This window comes from Lathyrus oleraceus, chromosome 2, assembly GCF_024323335.1.
Source record: "Lathyrus oleraceus cultivar Zhongwan6 chromosome 2, CAAS_Psat_ZW6_1.0, whole genome shotgun sequence".
NCBI classification, from domain to species: domain Eukaryota; kingdom Viridiplantae; phylum Streptophyta; class Magnoliopsida; order Fabales; family Fabaceae; genus Lathyrus; species Lathyrus oleraceus.
This window is the reverse complement of record NC_066580.1, coordinates 3,115,670-3,122,302: the sequence shown is the minus strand read 5'-3', so window position 1 is coordinate 3,122,302 and position 6,633 is coordinate 3,115,670.

Sequence of the window (6,633 nt, the reverse complement as noted above, 5' to 3'; positions counted from 1 at the left end):
GGTTGTTAAATGGCCTAAAATAATCTCCTCGACATTGGAATAGGAGATTCGACAAGTTCATGGCACACATAGGTTTCACTAGGATCCAGTTCGACCACTATATTTACCTTAGATTTCCACCAGGAAATTCACTTTTTATTTTGTTGCTTTATGTGGATGACATCCTCATAGCAAGAAACAATGTCGAGAATGATATGAATGTGAAGGTTGAACTCGATAAGGAGTTTGACAAGAAGGATCTGGGAGCTACCTCTAGGATTCTTGGGTATGGCATCCTGAGAGATATAAAACAGTCGAAATTATCCTTATCTCAAGAGACATACCTACTGAAGATTCTCTACACGTTTGGTATGTCGAATTCAAAGCATATTGTAACACCGACTTATCCTCATTTCAAGTTAAGTATGACTCAAAGTCCTAGTACTAAAGATGAAATAACCTATATGAATAACATTCCATATGCTAGTATAGTAGGTTCTTTGATGTATGTTATGGTTTGTACGAGGCTATACATAGCGTACAAAGTGAGTCTTGTAAGCAAGTATATGGCCAATCCCGAGAAGGTGCACTGACAAGCATTAAAGTGGATCATAAGATACATATATGGGTCTTTGAGTAGAGTTCTGATTTATGGTGGAGTCTGTGGTGATGATAGAAAAGTCAAAATTGAAGGATTTGTCGACTCTGATAATGGAGGTTGAATGGATTCCATAAAATCTAGTTCTGGATATTTGTTCACTATGTTTGGCACATTAATTAGTTGGAAAGTAACACTTTAGAAGTTTGTTGCCTTATCAACCATTGAAGCAGGGTATATTGCCCTCACTAAAGTTGTGAAAGAAGCGTTATGGCTTCAAGGTTTTTCTAAGGAGATGAAACTTCAAGGTCAATCACTGTTAAATGTGATAGTCAAAGTTCCATATATTTGTCGAAGAATCAAACCTATCATGAGCGAATGAAGCACATCAATGTGAGGGTGCATTTCATCAGAGAGATAATCGAGTGTGGAGAAGTCCAAGTGCTGAAGGTTTTGACTGGTGATAATGATGATGATATGATCACCAAGACATCTCCAAGTTCTTCCACTGTATGTAATTGATAAAACAACATGATGAAAGATAACTTATTCCTTTATTACTATAGAGTTTGTTCCAAGGTGGAGATTTGTGGTATTTAGATCCATCTTTATCCTCGACAAGGTTAACTTCATGGTTCGACAATAGTCGAAGATATGCAGGTCGTAGTCGAAGTCTGTTCTTGCATGCAGAAATATGTTAGCTTGTTGTTTAAGTTAGCATGTTGAATTGGGTAAGCCTGTTGGGCCAATTTTTTAGTAAGTTAGTTGAAAGCTAGGGTTTGGCTTTCTTATAAATAGCATACTATTTCTCACTTCTCCCTTAATCCCTGATAATACTAATCAATTGTAAACATCGTACACTGATGTGTAATTGAATCAAGAATCCAATTTTAAACCACTTTGATTGTTATTTTTTTATCTCCCTTCTTCTCTTTTACTTTGTGGCTTTCTTGTTAATGAAGAAGTCAATCATACTATGTTATATGGGTATCACTTTCATAATAGTCCTCTAGTTCCTCCATCCTTTTAAATAATGGAAACTCTAGAAAATCAGAATTCTTTCACCATAAATCAGAATCCATCTCAAAACACTTCATCTAACTTCCTCTCATAAAACTCAAACAATTCCTTTGGTCTAAGATAATTGATTCAGATTAAAGGAAACAATGATCTCCTATGGAATCAATAGGTGAAATGCGTAACCCTTACCCAAAAGATGCATAAGTTTGTTGTGAACCCTTAAATTCTTGTGAAATACAAAATCGACCAAGATCAGTTATAAAACAATGTCTCAAAAGAGTATGAAGCAGGGATTGTTCAAGACAAACCTTATTCATATGGCTTCTATCCATAATGTTAGAATCAGTGTTGCCTAGGATTTTATCATGAAAACATTCACATGGAATTTGGGATAAAATCCACAAATTCTTCAAATTTTAAATGAGATCCAAGGTTCTTCATTTGTTGCTCGCAATAGAAGATTCAATTTCTAAGCAAGTCTAAATCGACTCCATACTAGATGGATTACTTGAAAAATATAATCATTTTTTTATGAAAATGTATGGTAGCATAGAGTCGGCCACTCTTTGTGATGTAGAAGCTTTTCACTATGTCAAAGAAGCTCAACTCGACAAGTTTAGGCAGTATTTAGTAGTTACACTTGTGCCTACAAATTTAGCTCATGTAAATCATGAAGCAAGCACATCACATGTAAAATTTAATTACTCTTGAGGAAGAGGTTTTGCTTATTGAGGAAAAGGTTGTGGTAGGGGGCACTATAATATTGGAAACATACCTAATTTCCATCTCCGTGGAAAACTTGGTCACTTTGCAACTAGTTAATGGCATATATATGATGAAGCATTTAATCCTCACAATTTAAATCAAGAACAACTTAAAACTAACATGAAAAGGGCAAAAAAACATGGAGTGTCTGACTCAGAATCTCAAGCAATAGATATGGTAGCCAGTACTCATCAACCATGTGCTTACACTAAGAACTCTTCCATTTGAACTTGATTCACATGCCTGGTTTGCTGAATTAGGTGCCTCTTATCACCTTACACCCTTTGAAACTTATTTACATAGTAAGAAACCATATATAAGAATGTTTTAGGTTCATGTAAGAAATGGTCACAATTTAAAAATTAACAGCATTGGTCAATCCTGTACTAAAAAATAGTTAATTCTTGCTAGCCTCCTTCATGTTCCTTCAATAACAAGAAACTTGATACCTATTTCAAATTTTTTGAGGGATAATATTGTAATGTTTGAATTTTATCCTAAAAAATGCTATGTGAAATCTTAGGGTTCTAAAGAAGTTCTCCTTTAGGTATTTATTAAATACAATGGACTATACTGCTTCACTAATCTCATCTTGGATGAAGCCAGGTCTACTTCGATCTCCAAACGCTATGGCTTATCTTTTGTTGCTTCAAAGTCCAATGTACCAAATTCTAATATATATCTAATTCTAGTGCTACGTCGTTGTAGACTTGGACATTCAAATTTTAATTATGTAAAAAACATTCTCAAATTGTGTAATATACTATCTTGAATAAAAACACACTTGAAGTTTACATGTCATGTTGCTTATGGAAATCTCATAGACTGTATGCTCCTTTATCAACAAATGTCTAGCAATCCCTTTGATTTAATCTACACTAATTTGTAGGGGGCTCTCCTTTCCCTTCTAATTATGGATTCAATTACTATATAACTTGTGTAGATACACACACTAGATACATTTGGATTTACTTTCTGAAACAAAAGTCTAAAGCTATATATTCCTTTAAATTGTTTATGGACTTTGTCAAAGCTTAATTTAATACTACTATCAAAGTTGTCTAATATGATTATTAAGGAGAATCCAGGCCTTTCACTAGGTACCTAAATGAACTAGGCATATCTCATATGCGTAATTGACCTCAAACTTCTCACCAAAATGGTTATGTTGAAAGAAAACACAGGTCTATTGTTGAAATGGGTCTAACATTGATGTCTCACATTGGTATACCCCATAAGTTCTAGGATCATAGTTTTACGACTGCAAGTTATTTAGTAAGTAGGTGTATTACCTATACTTTGGTTGAGTTCAACTCCCACTTTCAAGTCTTATATAATAAAGACTCTGAATATAGGTCTAATAGAATCTTTGGTTGTTCATGATTTCTATTGTTAAGGCAATATAATCGCCACAAGCTTAGACTTAGAAGTGCATAATGTGTTTACCTAGGCCCCTCACTTCAAATAAAGGTTTCAAGTGTCTTAGTCAAAATGGTAGGATTTTTATATCAAATGATGTGATATTTAATGAGAAATGTTTCTCTGTCTCTCAAATATTATTTGATAAACCAGATATTGATAGACTGTAACTACCTATGTTTCTACCTTCCCCATAAAAAGTACACAAACTTTGATCTCTCACAGTCAGCGAAACGAACTATAGGGTTAAAGAAAACCCTGGTGGAAGTATAAACAAATACAAAACAAGAATTTGATTTTAATGAGACATTTCATCAGTGGTAAAACCAACAACAATCAAAGTCATAATAATTTTAGCTCTCACCTATAAGTGGGACATTCAACAAATAGACATCAATAATACATGTTTAAACGGAACTCTTCAAGAAGAAGTGTACATGGTTCAACCACCAGGTTTTAATCATCACAATTAGGATATAGTGTTCAAGCTTAATAAAGTTATTTATGGTCTTAAGTAGGGGTGTTCTCGGTGCAGTTGGATGGTTTTGATGATAAAAATCATTCGAACTGCAAGAGAAAAAAGGACGTGGTTCGGTTTGGTTCGGTTGGATTTTAGAATAAAACTGTACCAAACCAATGTAGTTTGGTTTGGTTCGGTTGGTTCGATTTCTTACAATATTTTCATTGAGCCATACATACACCTATAGAAAACAACATAAAATTGTATTTAGTCATTCATACATTACCAAATAACATAAAAAATCATCATATTTAGACAAAATCATCTCATTCAATATACAAAAATTAGACAAGACAAAAATAAAAAACATAAAATAGTAGTATAAATTAATATCAAATACATTATAATAAAACATAAAAAAGTAGATGAGATGAGAGATTGGAGAATAAGAAAAATAAAGAACATAAGAGATGCGATATTAAAGAAGAAAAGTGTGATAAACATGTAACTGTAAGGAAAAATAGTAACATAAAAATGAGAAGAGGAAAAAGAAAGAACATACGAGATGAGAGAATAAATTGGAAGAGGCGTGTCATTCCCTAATTTTTAACCCTAAGATCCCACATACCATTGGCATCCTTGCACACAAACAAGATCATATTTTGGTCTTTCTCCTATCCATCTTTGGGTTTGCTTCTTGCAGGGATCACCAAACACCTCTTTGTTAGTTTGTTTTACCTTTGTGTTTATATGATTAATTGATTATATAACCAATAATCAAAATAAAAAAATATGTTTTTATTTTCCTTAAGTTTATTGTGCAAGATAGGGCTTTTCAATCAAGAGCATCTCAAAGTTTTGTTTCTTACTTCTCAAGGAAAGTCAAAAGTTCATGTGTTTATTTTCATGCCTTCTTCAACAATCAACTTTAAGATTTGGTCAGTTTAATCAAGAGTCAATCAATAAAACCTTATTTTGAGTTCAAATGATCATCCATGTGTTTCTAAATGCAAGAAAAGTCTAAGTGCACAAGCTTGTTCCAAGGGGTTTGACCAAAAAGCAACATTTTGAAGTCAAAGTTCCAAAGATCACAACTCCTTCAATTATCAATATTTTGAATGCTTATTTTTTTTCATATAATCTTCTCAACATCCTCTACAACTTCTCTTTACATGACAAGATCCAATTATGCTTGGAGGATCATCAAAAGTTTGAAGACATTATAGGTCATTTGTGGACTTAGTGAAATTTAACCTATTTTCAAGTGACTTTTCCTCAACTTTAAAAGATAATAAATTCTTCAATTGTCAACATATGAGGATGATTATTTTTGAACAATGTCATTTTGGATGTCCTCTATAAGTTTTATTCAAGGATAAGGTCAAAATATGCTTAGAAGGCCATGGAATTCATTGACACATTACAGGTCATTTTCAGCCATGAAACACTTGAATTTTTCTAAGTTATATGATCAGTTTTTCATGCCAACTTCAACATGACATAACTTTATGCTCAAGCATACAAATGTAACCTTTCTTGGCATGTTGTAACCTTTGCTATGATGTTAACACATTACAAAAAGAATGGGATCAAAATGCCTCATGGGTTGAATGCCTCATTGGGTTGAACATGGTGACTTGTAATTGAAGAAATTGCCACTGCCCGAATTTTGAACTTCACTAATCTCAATTCCAAGACAAATTAGCATGTGTTTTGGACCTCAACATGTTTAAACAAGTATCCATAAGTTAATTGACCCTTGAGATGCATAATTTTGCTGAGTTTTGATGAGTTTCTAGTCACACTTTTCTCACCTTCTTATCAAATTCATTTTGCACGAATTTTGCATCATTCCACACACATTTGAATCCAAACAGATTCCCTATAAATAGAGGAATATATTGCATTCATTTCCAAGCTTTTGAGTGACAAGAAATCCCTGTTGCAACTTGAAATTTTTCCAGAAAATTCAACTATCGTGTTTTTAGTTTCAGCTTGTTTCAATCCAATTTCTTGATTCCATTAGCATCTTCGACATCCTCTGAAACTTTTGAGACAATTCCCAAGCTCTGAGACCTTCTGAAGTTCTCTAACCAGATCCAACTTCAACAACTTATGATCACCATCTGGAAAAGGTAGTTTTGAGCATCATTTGAACTCAAACAAGTTACCACAATGTATTCCTTCACTCTCTGATGTTTTCCCCTAACTTATCTGGTGTTGATTGATCGTGTATATGTTTTAATTTTATTTTTCATGGCTTGCTTGCTTATAAAACTTCTCTGAAATTCCCTTTGCTCGATTTAGATAAATGAATTTGGAGCATAAGGTTGAATTTAGGATGAGAAGAGGATCACGATGGTGGTGGTCTCGTGTTCTGAATTTGCCAAAC